Source organism: Protopterus annectens, chromosome 5.part1 (assembly GCF_019279795.1).
Source record: "Protopterus annectens isolate FY-2018-M chromosome 5.part1, PAN1.0, whole genome shotgun sequence".
NCBI classification, from domain to species: domain Eukaryota; kingdom Metazoa; phylum Chordata; order Ceratodontiformes; family Protopteridae; genus Protopterus; species Protopterus annectens.
The window spans coordinates 664,799,530-664,819,847 of NC_056736.1; the positions used below are offsets into that span (position 1 = coordinate 664,799,530).

The 20,318-nt window shown below is 44.9% G+C and overlaps 1 protein-coding gene across 1 annotated transcript in view; it reads left to right on the forward strand.

Moving 5' to 3' along the window:
• Positions 1-20,318, forward strand: part of LOC122803252 (ubiquitin carboxyl-terminal hydrolase 12-like) — a gene marked incomplete at its 3' end in the record, with an annotated part of 535,227 nt that overhangs the window by 303,985 nt on the left and 210,924 nt on the right.

A 20,318-nucleotide genomic window follows, 5' to 3' on the forward strand; every position in this document is an offset into this window, starting at 1 on the left:
TCACAGAATGGACTTAATCGCACATGGTGAGGAATCTGTGATTCACCCACCCTGCAGTTTCTTCATCTGACAGTCTGGATGATACTTTTTAGCTTTCTTGGAACCATTTTTCTGGTTTTTATCACAAAAGGAACCAAGACCCTTTAAAGGCTGCAGCTCATTTGGTTCATCGGTATCTGTGTGAATTGCTGAAATCTGTTTTTTTTTTTCTTACTCTTGTATTAATATTCACCTTTCAGCCATTTCTGCCTCACTGCCCTTAGCTCGTCCTTTCATCTTCTTTTCAGGTAAAACTATTCTAAGAGGGGTACTTCATATTCACCTACCTACAAAACAGGTGACCCCCTCCCTTTAGATTTAACTTTGTGTAGAATAACACTTCTTCCATCACACCAGCTCATCAGGCTAAATAAAAGCTCCTGACAAGGAAAGCATTGTGATACACTGCTCTGACTTTCGCTAGGAGAGCATCTGAATTGCAAGTTTTTATGGTAATTCAACCTTGTCTCATCTTCTATAAGGACATAGTATTCTTAAGGACATATTTTTCTTTCATGCCTAAGGTAGTATCAGAGTTCACCTTAAATCAATTAATTCATCTATCTGTGTTCTTTCCTAATCCTAAAAATAAGGAAAAGAGAATCCTGCATACTCTGGAGGTTCATAGCTCAGGAACTATATTGCTAGGACAAAAAACTAGAACTTTTAATCAGCTGTTAATTTCCTATGAAGATGATAAAAAGGGACATATATTTTGAAAGCAGGTAGTTTGCAGTTGGTTATCCCTTGCAGTCCAGTTTTGTTATTCTCATCATGGAAAGACCCTTTCTTTCAGTGTCAGTGCTCAGTCTACCAGTGCTATGGATACTTCTAAAGCTTTTTGAAAAGAGCTGGTTGTAGAAGTATTCTAGCGGTAGAAACTTGATTATCTCTACATACCTTCAGTAGCTATAATGTTGATTCTTTCTGTAGATCAAGTGCAGGTTTTGTTTGTACTCTTCTCCAGAGGGCTTCTGGACACTGACCCATCTTTCTCCTCCCTGACTACCTAAGCTTTGCTATTCATCACGTACGGCTTATGTTATTGTGACAGTTATCTGATGATGAACATAGTACAGTAGTGTAAGTAAACTTACCGCAGCAGTAGATTTTCAGGTAGATCACTGTTGCAGTATTAACACCCTCCCTTTTCTTTACCTTCCTTTGTGAGTTTGCTATTAGTACTTCTTCCTGTACCTTATCTGATTGCCCCCTTTTCCTAGCACATAATTACTATTCTTGGGCTTTATCCTCCATTTTGGAGAGGCAAGAACGCTCTAGATTTTGGCACCTGTACATATGCCTTTATACAAGCACATTCTCCTTGGACATACTTCCTCGCAGAAGATGCCCAGAAGCTTTTGGATACTGACTAGACGTCCAGTCCTTGGCAGGATGCACCCCATACAACTTACAGTACTGTCTTCTTATCTATTCTAACATCTCCTGTCACTGTAAATCTAGTTACTCAGCTGCACATTTTGGCTGAAGCTGCCATGTAATTGATTAACCTGTTCACTTGCACTTATTGAAAGGAGAGACTAACTCGCATGGTCTCTGCTAAAGGAAATGATGCATTTAATGGATGAAAAGTGTTCATATGTTTCTGCTTTTTCTTTTCAGCTAATTTGTTATTTAAGTTTAGAGTGATAAAAAAGCATATATAGTGCAAGTCTCCTTCAGTGCTGTCTGTTATTCTTTTTAAACCTGCAAGGTTGTGGCTGTTCTACTGTGCAGAACCTGACCCAAGGGCCAAGGGTACCAAGCAAAAAGGCAGTGAAGGCGGATTCATTTGATAATTCCATTAAAGTAGTATTATCCAACTAATTGTGTGTGTGTGTGTGTGTGTGTGTGTGTGTGTGTGTGTGTGTGTGTGTGTGTGTGTATATACATGCTATGTCCTTTTTTCTCTTCATTGGTATGTTGTACGTCTTGCATTATCTGTGTTACTGTTTTTGTTGAGCACCTGATGTTCTTTGTGTTTCACTGTTGCAGTCATTACATTTGGGTTGTCTGCTTGCAGGTAGCCCTCAGCCGCCCTGATTATCAAAGTCTTGGGTCCTGCGTCAGTTGCTGTCTCTTCTTCCATGACGTCAGGTAGTCAGGGGTATAAAGCATGCAGCCGATGCCATTACATCAGTCTTTCTTGCCGTGCGGTGCCCGAAGCAGAAGCAGTTCGCAAGTGCCAGTCAGCCAACTTCTGAAATTTTCATTTTCGAGTTTCAGAACCGAAGTCTTCAAAAACGCTAAGTACCCCGTTGGGGATCCTTTTTCTTGTTTTAAACCGATGTGAGTAAAAGTTAACAGTTGTATTTCTTGTGGAAAGCAAATACCTCAAAGATTTTCATTCGTACTGCATTCTTTCTTAGGCCCAGACTACGACATCCCTCGCTGTCAGCTTTGTGCCTTATTCAATCCTTGAACTATTTGTTGTCTGTTCATTTTCGCATCAAACTATTTCGGTACTCTGTTTAATTATCCAGTAATGGCTTCGGTAAGCCATCCGACTACCGACATTCTGAAAAAACGTAAAGATAAAGACAGAGACAGACCGCATAGGTCCAAAGCTGCCGACAACGCTTCCATTAAGCTAGTTGCCAGTTTGCCGGTACTCAGTGAGGCACTTTCGCAGCCCCTGATACCCGCTACTTCAGATTCGCAGGCCTCTACTGAGACCCATTCAGAGTCTGGTATGCCGAGAGATGCTTCTTCGACTATGGAACCTGCTGATGTCTCTACCTTGGATGGGTCCGGAGCCGCTGTGCAGGCACCGGCTTCTGAGGGTGTATTCAGGCCTACTGACTTGCATATCAAACCGACTCCTTCTTCAAGGCCTAAAACTGGATCCACGCCTAGAAAACCGATGCCCAAACCGCAGAGTCAGGCCCATATGCCTAAAAAACAAATGATAAGAATGGCTGAAGACCTTATTACTCTAATTAGGGGAAGCCAGCCTTCTCCCTCTAAGAGACCTAGAACTGATTTTCCTTCTGATTCTTCTGATCGGGATTCTGAAATTTCTGTTTCTTCTAATGATCAGGATTTGCCCTTATCTACCTATGAGGATTCTGATGCAGAGGACTCCATTCCCTCTGTTTCCCCTCCAGAAGATTTTTCTTTTGGTGAAACTTTGCACACTCTTAGGGTGCATTTCCGCTGGGAAAGCCAGTATTACTCTGACTCCAAAAAGAGGCTTAGGGAATTTTTACTCTTACTTCAACACAGGCCTTTAGCTATCCCTCCTGTACTGGACATTGTAGATGATGCCTTCTTGGAATCTAGCCTGGCCCCAGACACTTTACCTCCGGCTCCCAGGAAACCTGAAAGGTATTAAAGTACCTGACTCTCACAAGTTCCTCTTTAAGAATCCTACTGTGGACCCAGATACCATTTCACAGGAACCCAAAGGCATTAAGGCTACTACTGCCAAAAACACTACCCCCTCTGATAGAGATTCCAGGGCCCTGGACAGACGAGGGTAAGAAGGTATATACTTGCTACTTTGGCCATTAGGGCCTTAAACTGCCAGTTTCATATGTTAAAGTATCAGCAGCATATTATTGGGTTACTTAAACAGAAATTGATGTTGATTTCTGATTGTGCTGAAAGTAAATAATTACAGGATTTAATGCATTCTGCTGAACAAGTTGGTAAACATACTTTGCAGTGTGGTTTTTGACTCCTTAGAAGCGTCTTGTAGGGCTGCTGTCACTGGGTCTGTTCTTAGAAGGCATGCTTGGCTTAAGGAGCAAACTTTGCCAGATCATGTTAAAGCTAAATTACTGGATGCACCCTTAAACCAAGGCCGCCTGTTTGGCAACAAAGCAGAAGTACTTAAAAAGATGGAGGAAAAAGCTAAGTCTATGCAAACTGTTAAAGATTTCCTGCAAGTACAGCCTCCCAGATTTAGTAGACATTGGCCTTCTAAGAATTGGTCCTTTCCTGTCTCTTCCAGGCCTTCCCAGTCCAAATCCAGGAACAGCAGACCACCTAGGCTACAGTCTCAGTGTACTCACAGGCCTAAGCAGTGGGGGGCTCCCACTTCCAAAGCTGGAAGTAATAAGACACCCCCCTATGGTAAACTGTCACAATGACTTAACCGTAAACCTTCCAAGCCCTGCTCAACTGTCTGCTCCTTTAGGGGGAAAGATCGCCCTGCAGGCAAAAAACTGGGAACTCATTACCCAAGACAAATGGGTTTTAAATATGGTGTCTCAAGGATACATATTCCACTTCCACACCTTACCAACCCCAAGCAGTTGGCCAGACCTACCCCCAAGTCAATGGGCAGAGGCTCAACAGCAGGTTCTCTCTCTTCTAAGTATCAGGGCTATTCAACCTGTCCCAGAAGAAGAAGAATGAGGACAAGGTTTCTACTCAAGACTTTTCCTGGTATCCAGAAAAGACAATTCCTGGCTTCCTATCTTGGACCTATCTATCCTAAACACCTTTTTGGTAATCCCAAAATTCAAAATGCTAACTCTTCATCAGCTGCTTCCCATGCTAGGCAAAAATGCCTGGTTGGCAACATTGGACTTAAAAGGACACTTGCCTGCACATCCCAATAAGGGAATCTTTTCAGAAAAAAGCTATGCTTCAGAGCAGGCTACATGCACTTGTCAGTTCTCTGCACTGCCCTTTAGCTTATCTACTGCACCCAGGGTATTCACAAAATGCCTAGCTGCAGTCATTGCATTCTGCAGGCAAAGAAATATTCAAATATACCCATACCTGGACGATTGTCTAATTCAGGCAGAACGCCAGGACATACTATTAAATCATCTGGCATTTGTAAAGAAACTGCTAACCTCACCGGGATATACCATAAACAAAAGTAAATCTCATTCTAGCACCCTGCCAACAAATTGTATTCCAGGGAGCAAGCTTGAACACAACTTCCCAGATGGCCTGCCTCACGCCAGAGAAACAAGTTTATTTGACAGCCTACTTCAAACTACTGGCCACAAAGACCCAGCTATCTGCAAGAAAAATACTGCAAGCTTTGGGGTTCATGGCCTCTTGCATCCTACTAATTCCATATTCAAGACTGCATATGAGGAAACTACAATGATATCTAAAAAGCCTATGGTGTCGACCTGGAATCAATGATTCCTATCATTCCTTGTATAAAGACCGAGTTCCTTTGGTGTGCAGATGCCTGCTACCACAAGAAACTGCCATTCACTCTACCCCTGCCCCTGCCACCCAAACCCTAACAACAGATGCATCAGACTATGCATGGGGGGCTCACTTGGCAGGGCAGTGCATTCAGGGCAAATGGATCCCGAGTCAAATGCACCTGCATAGCAATCAAAAAGAAATGTTAGCTGTACAGAATTCTCTGACAGCCTTCAAGGACCACATTCTTCCAGGACAATTATTGGTAAAGGCAGACATCACTGTTATGTGGTACATAAGCAAGCAGGGGGAACCCACTCGTATCCTCTCTGCAGACTAGCCATGGCTCTGTGGAACATAGCCATGAGCTACCAAGTGCACCTACAAGTTCAATTCCTGCCATGTAAGCTAAATTCACTGGCAGACAACCTAAACAGAAATCTCATGGACCCACACGAATGGAAACTGGAACCAAAGATATTCAACATGTTGAGAAATAAATGGGGGAGCCCAGAGATGGACCTGTTTGCCTCCCCTCAGAACTACCAATTGGACAAATTCTGCACAAGGACTCCCCACAGACAAGCTTCTCCTGTCCTTCACCTGGGAAAACCTCTCAGTTTATGCCTTTCCCCCTCTGCATCTCCTCTCCAAAGTTCTACTAAAAATCAAACAGGACAAACCAAGGACAATACTCAATGCACCAGACTGGCCACACCAACACTGGTACCCCCACTTGCGCAGTGTGTCACTGCTAGAACCGTGGCACTTGCCTCAGACCCCTTCCCTGCTGTCCCAGCAGGAAGGCCAGATTCTGCACCCCCAGCTTCAAATCCTGAACCTTGCAGCCTGGCTAATTACCTGAGCTCTCCATTACCATCCTTCAGTAAGCAAGTGCTGGATGTCATTCTGGAGGCAAGGAGGCCTAGTACTAGGAAAATCCTATGCTGAAAAGTGGATAAGATTCTGTTCTTGGAGCCAAATTCAGGGGATGGGTACAACAGTGCCCAGCTTACCGCAACCGAGATGCTTCACAAGGGCCTTTCTTTCTCTTCTATTAAAATTCATGCCTGTGCCATTTCAGCACATTATAATACGGAGCCACCCCTCTTCTCTCACCCCCTGCTGAAGCAATTCCTCAGAGGGGCCAAAAATTTAAGGCCACCCAGGAGAGCCCCTACTCCAGCCTGGGACCTTAACTTTGTATTGGAAAAGCTCACTCTACCTCCTTTTGAGCCAGCTGCAACTGCAGACTTGAAATTCCTTTCTTGGAAAACAGCCTTCCTTCTAGCCATCACTTCAGCAGGAAGAGTGTCTGAACTACAGGCCCTCATGTCAGTGGAGCCCTTCATCATCTTCCATGCAGACAGGGTGACCTTCAGGGCCAATCCTTTCTTTATGCCCAAGGTGGTATCCAGTGTGGCCCTTAATTATTCCATTCATTTGCCACCCTTCTTTTCTAATCCACAGAACAAAGGAGAACGAATACTGCACTCTTAGGACGTGACAGACAACTTAGATGTTATTTGGACAGGACTAAGCCTCTCGGGAAAACTGAACAGCTGCTAGCTGCCTTTGCAGCAGAGGCCGAGGGGAAGGCCATTTCAAAGCAAACCATTTCTAAATGGGTAGGCCATTGCATTCATTACTGCTATAAGTACAATGGAAAACCTACCCCACAGGGGATAAGATCACTTTCCACCAGGGCTGCATCTACTTCAACAGCCTTTCTCAGAGGTGTTCCTACCAGAGACATCCTAGAAGCTGCTACCTGGAGTTCTATTCATACCTTCACCAAGCAATACCACTTGCCTATTTTTTCTAAATCCAGAGCTGGTTTTGCCACTGCAGTCTTGCAGGGCCTAATAGCTGGTCCTAATGCTCTCTAATTGCCTCCTCCCTTCCTTAGCTTTGGGAATCTACCCAAATGTAATGACTGCAATAGTGAAACACGAAGAACATAGAACAGTTGTGTACACTTACCATAAATGTAGATGTTCGAGTGTATTCACTGTTGCAGTCCTGGTTAACCTCCCTCCGGCCCCCTGACTTCTATTGGCAATACCTCTCTTCTTGTTTACTGTATTTAAGCTTTCTGGTGTATTTGCTTTTTGTTGGAGGTGTAACCTTGCATATAATTGCTTCCCATTATGGGAGCACCTGACATCTGGAGCAAGAAAACCTGATGTAATGGCGTCGGCTGCATGCTTTATACCCCTGTCTACCTGACATCATGGAAGAAGGCAGCAACCGACGCAGGACCCAAGACTTTGACAATCAGGCCGGCTGAGGGCTACCTGCAAGCAGATAACCCAAATGTAATGACTGCAACATTGAATACACTCGAACATCTACATTTGTGGTAAGTGTACACAACTGTACTTTTTGTTGATATCTTTGCAGATATGAAGTCTCCAAAATTGTGTGTAGTATTTCAGTGATGTTTTCAATGTCTGTCTTTGCAATGGATGATGATTGTCATATGTTCTATAACTGTTGCATTTCTTTAAGCATTTTAGAATCCATCCAACTTTCCTTATTGCCATGTCACATTGTCAGGCATTAGTTGATTAACTCATCTGATTTTTCCAAGTTCACTCTTCATTTTTGTTTTCACTATTTCACATTACTTATTGATGTGAAATTGTTCAATCTCGCCGTTTGTTCTTACACACTGGTTCGGAGCCGATCCTCATCTCCGAGTTGGCCGCATCACTAGCTCGCATCTTCGAGAAAGCTCGAGGCACAGTAATATCCCATGATCCTCCGGTGCTAACCCTCAGATCTAGTTTGCCGCTAGCAGCAGATCGCATCGAGAGGCTCGGGCCAGTACAATTTTTACTATTTTTTCTTGTTAAATATAGATAATTTTTTTATATTCTTATAATCTTTATCTTAATATTTGATAGCTTCATATATATAGTAGTTGTGTGACTAGTTTAGGTAGTTTGTTACCTTAAAATTATTAGTAAGGGCCTTGGGCTGTTTTTTGTCTGTAAGAACTTACAGTATTTAAAAGAAAGTTAACTTTTTCTATTTTATTTTTTCTTTCAAAAATATATATACACATATCTCAGTGTGCTGTGGTGTGGTTTTTTTTACATTTATATATATATATATATACTTATATCTCTGATATTGTAGTTAGAAATTTTTCAATATAGTGCTGTCTTTTTTTCTAGTAGAATGTCAGAAAAGACTAAAAGTGGATTTAAAAGGTGTCAGTGTGGACAGAAGATGTCCATTACTGACAACCATTCATCCTGCGTCTACTGTCTTGGCCCTCTCCACTTGCAGGAAGACTGTTCCATCTGTCATTCCTTTAGTGGGAGGGTCATGCTGGAAAGACGCAGGAAGTTGGTGGACAGAGGTTTAATCAAACCTGAGTTTCAAGAGGCCCTGGACAAGGCTGAACAGGTTTCGAAGTCTTCGAAGGGGTCGAAGTCTTCAAGAGTGTCTGAGCCCAAGTCATCGGCTCTGAGCACCTCTTTTCAAATTCGGACACCGGCTCCTATGACTTCGGTGCCGGGTGTCGAGACCTTATCTCTGCACGAGGCTCAGGTCTTGGAGCCGGTATCAGAGGTACCACCGTCTACTATCCTTCGCTTGGTGACGGCTTCGATCCCTTCGACCCGTTCTTCGAGGCCACTTTCCGACTCCGATGTGGACCGAGTGGTACAGAAGCTTATGGAGAACTCGGCTTTGTCAAAATTAATCGAGGTTTCGTCCCAGTTGGTTTCAAAACATGAAGCTATTCCAGGTCCCTCAACACTTCCTCCTCCGAGACCCGTCGAGTCATCGGTGTTAGGAGTCGAAGAACCGATGATTGTAGAGCCCTCTGTGCCGAAGCCTCCAGTAGTGCTATCGGCTCCGTTGACCTCGACTCCTTCAGAACCAGCCGGAGAGTCTCGGAGCCGAACATCTTTCCTGGGTTCCGGAGGGATAGTTGAACCGAGATTTCGGTTCCAACTCTTCCTCTCGGTGCCTCGGCTCAGATCAGTTCGGATCCGTCCTCGGTGTCGGAGCCCGTGGTTCCGATTCCAGAGAAACGACCTCCTTCTTCGGATCGGGTCGGATCTTCAGGTCGGGGCACCGGTGCCTTTGACATCATGAGGAAGGTCTTGTTGGATCAGACACATACTTCATCGCTTTCTTTATCTCCTTCCCCAAAAGGTCCGCGTTCTGCTTCTGTGCCTTCGGTACCTACCAAGCGTCGAGACCCAATGCCTCAGAAGTCCCCACAGGGAGACTCTGGTTCCTCAGATGCATCCCCAGAAGCTCCCACTGAGGATGTTCCGAGGAAACGACTGTGCAAGAGGAGGCACATAGATTCCCCAAAGGAGTTCCCCCCGGCCACTAAGAAAGAGATGTCTGAATCATCTTCCTCTGTCCATCCTCCTAATAAGGATTCTAGGACAATGGACAGATATGGGAAGCGCATATTTTGTTCGGCGACTTTTTCCATCCGATCGCTCAACTACCTTATGCATTTTACGCGTTTACAAAGAGATCTCATTAAGGAATTAGGAGATACTCTTCAGGGACACACAGATGCTGCTGTCGCCGAGAAAGTGACAGCGCAACTTAACACCCTAAATTCCATAGTCAACTCATCCATGAGGCTGATTTCATACGCAGCCGAAGGATCGAGTAGAGTGGCAGCTTCAGCGATTGCACTGAGAAGACAATCCTGGTTGCGCTTATGCTCCTTTGCGGAAGCCTTTAAGTCTTCCTTTGCCAATGCCCCCTTTGATGGTGCCTCCCTGTTTGGGCCCAAAGTGAAGGAGACTCTCACGAGGTGTGAACAAGAAGGGAAGACCCTGTCTGCCGTGAGGTCCGTTTTCCGTTCCATCTAGACCCTACCCTAAAGGGCAACGAGGAGGAAAGATGTGGTTCCAAAGACTGGGATCTTTTCAACACACCCAAAGTGACGCCCCCTCCAGAGGCAGAGGAGGGGGAAGAAATGGAAGACGCCGCCCAGCCGGCAGAGGGGGTCTGCAAAATCAGGGTGACAGAGACCTTCTCTGGAAAACCCTTCCAGCACTCCTGAGTGCAGGCCCGGCTGTCCTACTCTGGAGGCAGTCGGGGGTCGCTTGGCTGTATACCCAGAGGCCTGGCTAAATCTTACATCAAATTACTGGGTAAAAAGCATAGTTACCAGAGGCTACAACATTCCCTTCATAAAAATACCACCAAACTCCAAAAAACTCCCAGATGTTCCACCCAGTCTGCGAGACCAAGCAACCATAGAGATAAGAAGGTTGCTCGAAAACAGAGTCATCCAACCAGTCCCAGCGGACCAAATAGGATCCGGAACTTACTCAAGGTTCTTTTTAGTTCCAAAGAAAACAGGGGACTGGAGGCCAATTTTAGACCTCAGCAAGTTAAATACCTTTGTAAAAAAGGAAAAGTTCCGGATGGTCACGCTTCAGTCAGTCCTCCCTTTTCTGCAAAAGGGCGACTGGATGTGCTCTATAGATCTCAAAGACGCATACTACCATATCAAAATGGCCAGGGCGTCCAGAGATCATTTGCACTTCCGGCTGGGAGCCAGTCATTTCCAGTTTCACGCTCTGCCCTTTGGTCTCACCTCAGCCCCCAGGGTGTTCACCAAATGCATGGCAGTAGTAGCGTCTCACTTGAGATGAAAGGGATTCCGGGTGTTTCCTTATCTAGACGACTGGCTCCTTTCCGCCACCACCAAGTGTCGTCTTCTACAAGCCAGGGACTACGCCATCAGTCTTTGCTGTTCACTAGGCATAACGGTGAATTTTGGAAAATCTGTCTTATCGCCGTCACAGCGTATCTTATTTATAGGAGCACAGCTAGACACTTCCCTGGCTCAAGTTACTCTCCCCCCATCAAGAGTGTCAGACCTCAGGCACCAAATTTCGCTCCTTCTTCACAACAACAGACTCTCTGCACGACAAGTATTAAGAGTGCTAGGCTTGATGGCAGCATCCCTTCTTGTAGTTCCTTTAGGCAGAATGCACATGAGGATCCTTCAATGGATGCTATTCGCCCAATGGTCGTATCTACAACTTCCACTGTCTCACGAGATCTTGATCACGAATTATTGCAAGAAGGATCTCTTGTGGTGGATACACAGTCAAGAGCTAACACTAGGACGATCCTTTGTATTACCCAGTCCGGTAGCAACTCTAACCACGGACGCTTCCCTGATAGGGTGGGGGGGATTCTTTCAGGGACAAACAGTCCAAGGTCAATGGTCCAACATGGAGTACAATCTGCACATCAATGTTCTAGAGATGAGGGCAGTGTTTCTAGCATTGCAACACTTTCACAAGTCCTTACCTCGGGGAACAGTGACAGTTCAGACAGACAACATGTCAGTGGTCTGGTACATAAACAAGCAAGGGGGAACCAGATCTTACCCGTTATGCAGGGAGGCCCTCAGAATTTGGCAATGGGCAAAGTCCACTGGACGCTTTCTGATAGCAACGCACATCCCGGGAATTTCCAACGTAATCGCGGACAGGTTGAGCAGAGCCATCCTGTTCCCTCACGAGTGGTCCCTCAAACCTCAAGTGGCGGAAGAGATCTTCCGCAGATGGGGCCAGCCTTGCTGCGACCTGTTTGCATCCCCTTTGAATGCCAAATGCAGAAGCTATTTTGCCCTGTTACCCCAGGGGTGTCCCCAGGACGCACTGGTATACGATTGGCCCCGGGTCTCCTTTATGCTTTTCCTCCTGTTCCACTAATTCCCAGGTTTTTGCAGAAAGCCAAACGCCTGACAGGACCATAATACTGATAGCCCCATTCTGGCCTCGACAAATCTGGTTTCCCTTCCTTCAATCCCATCAAGTGGAGGAACCATGGATTCTGGACCCGGAGCCAGATCTGTTGACACACTCGTCGGGAGTTCCTCACACCTTCCTCAAGTCCCTCAAACTGACAGCTTGGCTGCTCCGCTTCCCATCTTAGCCAGGTCGGAGTTACTATCTCCTGCAGTACAACAAATTATTGTATCTTCTCACAAACCATCTACAAGAAAATTGTACATCAGCAAATGGAACCGTTTTGCGCACTGGGCCTCCAAACAAGGTATAGATCCATAGCCCCAGTACACAAGATACTAGATTTCCTCACCTCACTTTTTCAAGAAGGAGCATCAACATCCACTATAAGGGTTCAACTGGCCGCTATATCCAATTTTCATACTGGGCGTAAGGATGGTTCTCTTATGTCCCACAGGCTTTGTAAAGCCTTCATGAAAGGTACTTTTCATCTCCGTCCCCCTTTTCGTAATCCAATAGCACCTTGGAATCTTAATCTCATGCTGTCACAACTCATGTTGCCCCTTTTGAACCAGCAACCACAACTCCGTTAAAATTGCTTTCGTGGAAAACACTTTTCCTGGTTGCCATCACTTCAGCCAGAAGAGTTTCAGAGTTACAGGCTCTATCTATCCGACCGTGCATGATTTTTCATCCCGATACAGTAACATTGCGCACGAACCCATCCTTTCTTCCGAAGGTTTGTTCGATTCAGAACATCAATCAATCTATTGAACTGCCTACCTTCTTTAAAAATCATTCCAATAAGCTGGAATACACATTGCACAAGTTGGATGCTCACAGACAACTAAGATTTTACTTACATAGGACAAAAGAGTACAGAAAGTCGGATCAACTATTTGTCTCATATGCTGACCAAAGAAAAGGACAGGCAGTAACGAAGGTTACCTTATCCAAATGGCTCTCAGATTGCATAAATTTCATATATGCTGAATCCAAACAACAACTTCCTTTCAAACCCAGAGCTCATTCTACAAGGGCGATTGCTACCTCTTCAGCCCATACTGCTCGTTTGCCTTTAGATACCATTTGTGCAGCGGCAACTTGGGCAAAACCACATACCTTTATCGCCCACTACAAGCTAGACAAGAGCTCCAGGGACAGGGCGACGTTTGGTTCCACTGTACTCAGGAATGTTCTCCCTTGAGCCACCCGGGAAAAAGGAGCTAGGGACGCTACCCGTGTGTAAGAACAAACGGCGAGATTGAACAATTTCACATTAAGAAGTTATGTCTTACCATAACGATCCATGTGAATTGTTCATCTCGCCTTTGTTCTTACATTCCCCCCCTCCATCCCCCATCCTACAGTCTGGGAGAATGGTTTTCGATTAGATTCCTTTTCAGCCTTTTCTAGGTATGGTTGACATGTTATTAACATCAGTAATGGCATCTTTTATCCTCTACCTGGCAGTAGGGTTTCAGACAATTTGTAGTATTTGTTCATAAGTGTTTTAGACACATTTCTAAGAGGGATTCTTCTGGTATAGCAAACTAGATCTGAGGGATAGCACCGGAGGATCATGGGATATTACTGTGCCTCGAGCTTTCTCGAAGATGCGAGCTAGTGATGTGGCTGACTCGGAGCCGAGGATCGGCTCCGAACCCGTGTGCAAGAACAAAGGCGAGATGAACAATTCACATGGATCGTTATGGTAAGACATAACTTCTTATTTCTTTTGTTTTGCACTGACATATGGTGCCAGGAAGTCTGTCCTCTGTAATGGAGGGACTAATGCCTTCAGTTGCTCAGCAGCTCAGACACTAAAAACTTAGTCTGTTAAACACTTCCTTTATATACGTAATGCATATGACTGGACCTGCCTGTACAAATGAATTCTGATGCGTTAAAAAGCAGACACATTTGAGAAAGTCCAAAACTACAGTTTTTCATTTTTTTTTTACTTGCCAAATCCATCTCCTAACTGTTGAGTTCATCCTTTCTAACCACCTTATGTGCCCATTCGCCCTTTGTGGGAGAGAGACAGGTAACCAGGAGTGAGCACTTTTATCCATGTGGTAGAGATCAGGTTTTATTTACGTGCCCTACAGGCTATCAGGTGTTTACAGTATCAAAGTGGAAGTATGCATTGGGTTTGCAGTTTACTGTCCGCACCTCTGTGTATGAAGTAACCAAAGTACTGTCCCTCTTACAGCGGTACCTCCACATGACCCCAGTCTGTAGCAGGGGTTCTTCTGAAGGGCATGTGCTCCCAGCCTTCCACCTAAGAAAAGGTGGACAGGCTGTTCCATGTCATCCCTGTCCTCACTCTAGCTGCTCCAGCAGGCAGCTGAGCAGCTAATCAGACTCTTGAAATGTGGGTTGTAGTCAGCGCCTTATTCCTGTATGCCAGAGGAGCTGGCTACTGCAGACTGCAGTTTACTGCTTCTTGGCAATTTTGGCATAAAAATTCTGCGAGTTAACCCTTTCATTTTTATTTCTCTTCAAGTGACTTGCAATTCCAATTTCTGGTAATGTGTTTTACTTCTCAGCTAAATTTTTAGTTAAGTAAACATTGCTTGTTTACCCCCCCAAGACTAGACATTTCATCTAGCCTCCCTTTCTTAATATTGTTGATGTTTTGCCTTTTTGGCAAAACGTCTGTCATTCTCTCTCTCTCTTTTTATATTTACATTTAAAGTGTAATATTGCTATCTATGGTCTCTGTGTTGGTATTTGTTTTCAGGTCTTTTTGTCACTGGCAATTTTCCTTGTTCTTGATTAAAGAAAAACAAGGTAGCCACTGATGTGCTTCGTGTTTCACTGTTGCAGTCATTACATTTGGGTAATCTGCTGGCAGGTTGCCCTCAGTCGGCCTGAATTCCAAAGTATTGGGTCCTGCGTCAGTTGCTGTCTCCTCTTCCATGACATCAGGTCGTCAGGGGTATAAAACATGCAGCCGACGCCATTTTCTTTAGTCTTTCTTGCCGCGCGGTGCCCGAAGCAGAAGAATTTTGCAAGTGCCGGTCGGCCAACTACTGAAATATTTGAGTTTGAGTTTCAGAAACGAAGTCTTCACTAAAGCTAAGTACCCTGTTGGGGAAACTTTTTTCTTGCTTTTTACCGATGTCAGAAAAAGTTAATAACTGTATTACTTGTGGGAAGCAAATACCTCATAAGGATTTCCATTTATACTGTATTCCTTGCCTAGGCGCTGATCACAATGTACCTGGCTGTCGGTTTTGTGCTAGATTTAACCAACGCACTATTAAGCGTCGGTATATTTTTGCATCAAAGTATTTTGGAAACAGATTTAACTACCCAGAAATGTCGTCGGATAGCAATCCAACTACCGGAGTACATAAAAAACGCAAAGAAAAGGACAGAGCAAGGTAGTTGAGATCCAAAACCGACGACAAAGCTTCTCCTAAGCCAGTCGCCGGTTCGCCGGTACTTAGGAGCTTTCGCAGCCCCTGATACCCGCTACATTCGAGTCACAGGCCTCTACCAACACCCATGTGGAGTCCAGCATGCCGCAATATTCTCAAGGTATTGGACTGATGGGTGTATCTCCCTCAGATGGGTCCGGAGCTGCTGAGCAGGCACCGGCTTCTGAGGGTGTATTCAGACCTCAACATTTGTATATCAAACCGACGACAGCTGCAAATTCAAAGACAAAAGCAACTTCTAAAACTAAAAAAAAAGATGCCTGAGCCACGTGCACAGGCCTCTATGCCTAAAAAAACAGATGATCAAAATGGCTGAAGACCTTATTACCTTGATCAGGGGTACCCATCCCCCTCCAGATAAGAGGCCTAGGCAAGACACTGATTATGAATCTTCAGATCAGGTTTCTGTTTCTTCTGATTCCTCTTCTGATCAGGAATTATCTTTACCTCCCTATGAGGATTCTGATGCTGAGGAGTCCATTCCATCTGCATCTCCTCCTGAGGATTATTCATTTGGAGTAACCTTGCATACTTTGAGGGAGCATTTTCACTGGGAGAGCCAAGACTTCTCAGAATCAAAAAAGAGGCTCAGGGATTTCCTTCTCCCTCAATACAAGCCTTTAGCCATTCCCTGTTTTAGACATTGTGGATGATGTGTTCGGAGTCGAGCCTGACCCCTGACTCCTTACCTCCGTCTCCCAGTAAGCCTGACAAATATTACAGGGTCCCTGACTCGCATAAATATTTATTTAGAAACCGTGCTGCTGATCCTGATACTATTTCACAGAGTCCAAAGGGAGTTAAGTCCTCAACAGCAAAAAATTCTACCCCTTCAGACAGAGATTCAAGGGCACTGGACAGATGGGGAAAAAAGGTTTATGCATCTGCAACCTTGGTAATCAGGGCCTTAAACTGTCAATTTCATATGCTTAAGTACCAACAACATGCTATGGGATTGCTGAAACAGAAAATTATGTTGATTTCAGAATGTGCAGAAAATAAAGAATTGCAGGAATTATTGCATGCAGCGGAACAAGTTGGAAAGCATACTTTGCAGTGCAGATGTTCATCATGTTTCGCTGTTGCAGTCATTACACTTGGGTTATCCTGCTGGCAGGCTACCCACAGTCGGCCTGAATTCCAAAGTCCTGGTCCGGCGTCGGTTGCTGTCACTTCTTCCCTGACGTCAGTGCACCGGGGATATAAAAGATGCAGCCTACACCATTTTCTTCCGTCTTTCTTGCCGCGCGGTGCCCAAAGCAAAAGCAGTTTGCAAGTGCCGATTGGCCAACTCCTGAGATTTTCGAAATTGAATTTCATATCCGAAGTCTTCTATAAAGCTAAGTACCCCGTTGGGGAAACTTTTTTCTTGCTCCAGACAGATGTCAGAAAAAGTTAACAATTGTATTTCTTGTGGGAAGCAAATACCTCATAAGGATTTTCATTCTTACTGTATTCCTTGCCTAGGCCTTGACCACAACGTTGCTAGTTGTCGGTTTTGTGCTAGATTTAACCAACGCACTATTAAGCGTCGGTACAATTTTGCTTTTCATTACTTTGGCCGAAGGTTTAACTACATAATGCCGTTGGAACAGCCAATGACCGGAGTTCATAAAAAGCGCAAGGAAAAAGAAAAGGACAGGCATCCGAGGTACAAAAACCGACAACGAAGCCTCTTCTAGGCCAGTCACCAGTTCGCAGGTTCTCAATGAGGGGCTTTCGCAGCCCCTGACACCCACTACCTCAGAGCCACAGGCCACCTCCGTCTCCCACATGGAGACGACTAGGCCTCTGGATACTCAAGGTATTGGGCCTTCGGAAACTAATCCCTCAGATGGGTATGGAGCTGCTGAGCAGGCATCGGCTTCTGAGGGTGTTTTCAGACCTACACAGCTTTATATCAAGCCAACTTCAGCATCCAAGACAAAGACTAAAACAGTTTTAAAGATAAGGAAACAAGTACAGCATTCTCCAGGACAGACTTCCATGCCTAAGAAACAGATGCTCAAAATGGCCGAAGACCTAATTACTTTGATCAGGGGTTCCCATCCCCCTCCTGATAAGAGGCCTAGGCAAGACACTGAATATGATTCCTCTGATCAGGTTTCCATTTCATCTGACTCCTCTTCAGAACAGGGATACTCTATTCCTCCCTATGAGGATTCTGATGCTGAAGAATCTATTCCTTCAGCTTCTCCTCCTGAGGATTGCTCATTTTGGGAAACCCTGCATACCATGAGGGAGCATTTCCACTGGGAGAGCAAAGATTATTCAGGTTCTAAGAAAAGGCTCAGAGACTTTCTTTCACTACCTCAACACAGACCTCTTGCTATTCCACCTGTTCTAGACATTGTAGATGATGTATTTTCAGAGTCCGGCCTGTCTCCCGACTCTTTACCTCCTGCACTTGTTAAGCCAGACAGATACAACAGGGTTCCAGATTCTCACACATTTCTGTATAAAAACCCTGCTGCTGACCCAGAAACTATTTCTCAGGGTCCCAAAGGGGTCAAGGCTGCTACTGCAAAAAACCCTGTCCCCTCAGATAGAGATTCTAGGGCACTGGACAGATGGGGGAAAGAAGTTTACACTTCTGCTACCTTGGCTGTAAGGGCTTTAAATTGTCAGTTTCATATGCTTAAATATCAGCAATACTTAATGTCTCTGTTAAAACAGAAAATGTTGACAAATTATGAATGTTTTGAGAACAAGGAATTGCAGGATTTATTGCATGCAGCTGAACAAGTGGGAAAACACACTTTGCAATGTGGTTATGGTTCTCTGGAGGCCTCTTGCAGGGCCGCTGTAACAGGTTCTGTCATTAGAAGGCATGCTTGGTTCATAGGTTGGTACTAGGCTATCAGCCCTAGGGCCTATACAAGCCTAGCCATAACAATTCCCTGGCTATTTCTTCCCACATTATTTACTTTCCTGGACCCCTGTCTAGCAGGGCGACTGACGTGATCCCTGGGGTGAATTTCCTTTCTCCCATCCAATCGTCAAGGTTCCTCTTGAAGAGGTCCAAAGAGGCACTCTGCTTGACATGTATGGGCAATCTATTCCAGAGTCTGGGGAGTCTCTGGGTCAGGTTAAAGGAACAGACTCTGCCTGATCATGTTAAAGCAAAATTATTGTATGCTCCATTACAGCATGATACTTTGTTTGGTGTTAAGGCAGATGTGTTGAAGAAAATGGAGGATAAAGCTAGATCTATGCAGACAGTGAAGGATTTCTTACAGGTACAGCCACCCAGATTTAGCGGGAACTGGCCTTCTAAGAATTGGTCCATTCCCGTGTCAGACAGGCCACAAAGAAGCAGATACAGACACCCTAGAGGCAGACAACAGCCCCAGGGCTCATACAGGCCCAAACAATGGGGTGCTTCTACCTCCAAAAGCGGAGAAGACAAATCACAGCCATATAGGAAACAGTCCCAATAACTTCCCTCTGCCAATGCCAAGCATTTATCTTTTGGCAGCACCCCTAGGGGGAAAGCTAGCACTTTTTTCACAAAATTGGCTCATGATCACCCAGGACAAATGGGTCTTAAATATAGTCTCTCAGGGCTACAGGTTCCACTTTCGCATCCTTCCAAAGGCAAAAGGTATGCCAGACCTGCCACACAATCAATGGGCAGAGGCACAAAACCAAGTTTCATCTCTCATGGACAATGAGGGCTATTCAGCCAGTGCCACAACAAGAGCTGGGACAAGGATTTTATTCAAGACTTTTCTTAGTACCAAGAAAGGACAAAGCATGGAGACCAATTCTGGACCTGTCTATTCTAAATACTTTTCTGGACGTTCCGAAATTCAAAATATTAACTCTGCAGCAGCTTCTGCCCATGCTGGGCAAGAAGGCTTGGCTTGTAACTTTGGACATCAAAGAGGCATACCTGCATGTTCCAATCAGACAATCTTGCAGAAGATACCTCAGATTCATAGCTGGTTCAATGCACTACCAATTCTCTGCACTGCCCTTTGGCTTATCTACTGTGCCCAGGGTCTTCACAAAATGTCTGGCACCAGTAATTGCATTTTGCAGACAAAGAGGAATTCAAATATATCCCTACTTGGACGACTGCCTTATTCAAGCAGAGACCAAAGACATTCTACTAAAGCTTCTGGCATTTGTAAAAAGATTACTGATTTACCTAGGGTACACAGTAAACGAAAAGAAATCAAAACTAGTACCCTCTCAAGAGATAATATTCCTGGGTGCAAGCTTAAATACAACTGCCCAGATGGCTTATCTCACGCCAGACAAACAAAGGCAACTGACTTCTTACTTCGAAAGCATGGCAACAAAGACCCAGTTATCTGCAAGAAAAATTCTGCAGGCTCTGGGCTACATCTCCTCCTGCATTCTGCTAATTCCATATGCAAGACTGCATATGAGGAAACTACAATTGTATCTAAAAAAGTGTTTGGGCTCAACATTGCCTCAGCCTGGAATCATTAATTTCACTCATTCCCTGCCTGCAACAGGAGTTTCAATGGTGGGCACAGGCCTGTCACCACAACAAGGGACAGCCATTCACTTTACCCACAGCCAGGCAAACACTAACAACAGATGCATCAGATTATGCCTGGGGGGCCCACATGGCAGGAAAATGTATTCAGGGCACATGGCCCCCAAGCCAAAGGCATCTACACATCAATCAAAAAGAGATGCTAGCTGTACAAAATGCTCTGACAGCCTTCAAGGACCTACTTCATCCAGGACAGCTGCTGATAAAGACGGACAACACCACAGTCATGTGGTATATAAGCAAGCAAGGGGGCACACACTCATACCCCCTTTGCAGATTAGCCATGGCACTGTGGGACACAGCTTTGACCTACCAAATTCATCTTCAAGCTCAATTCCTGCCAGGAAAACAAAACACTCTGGCAGACGATTTAAGCAGAAACCTTATGGATCTTCACAAGTGGAAACTAAATCCACAAGTCCT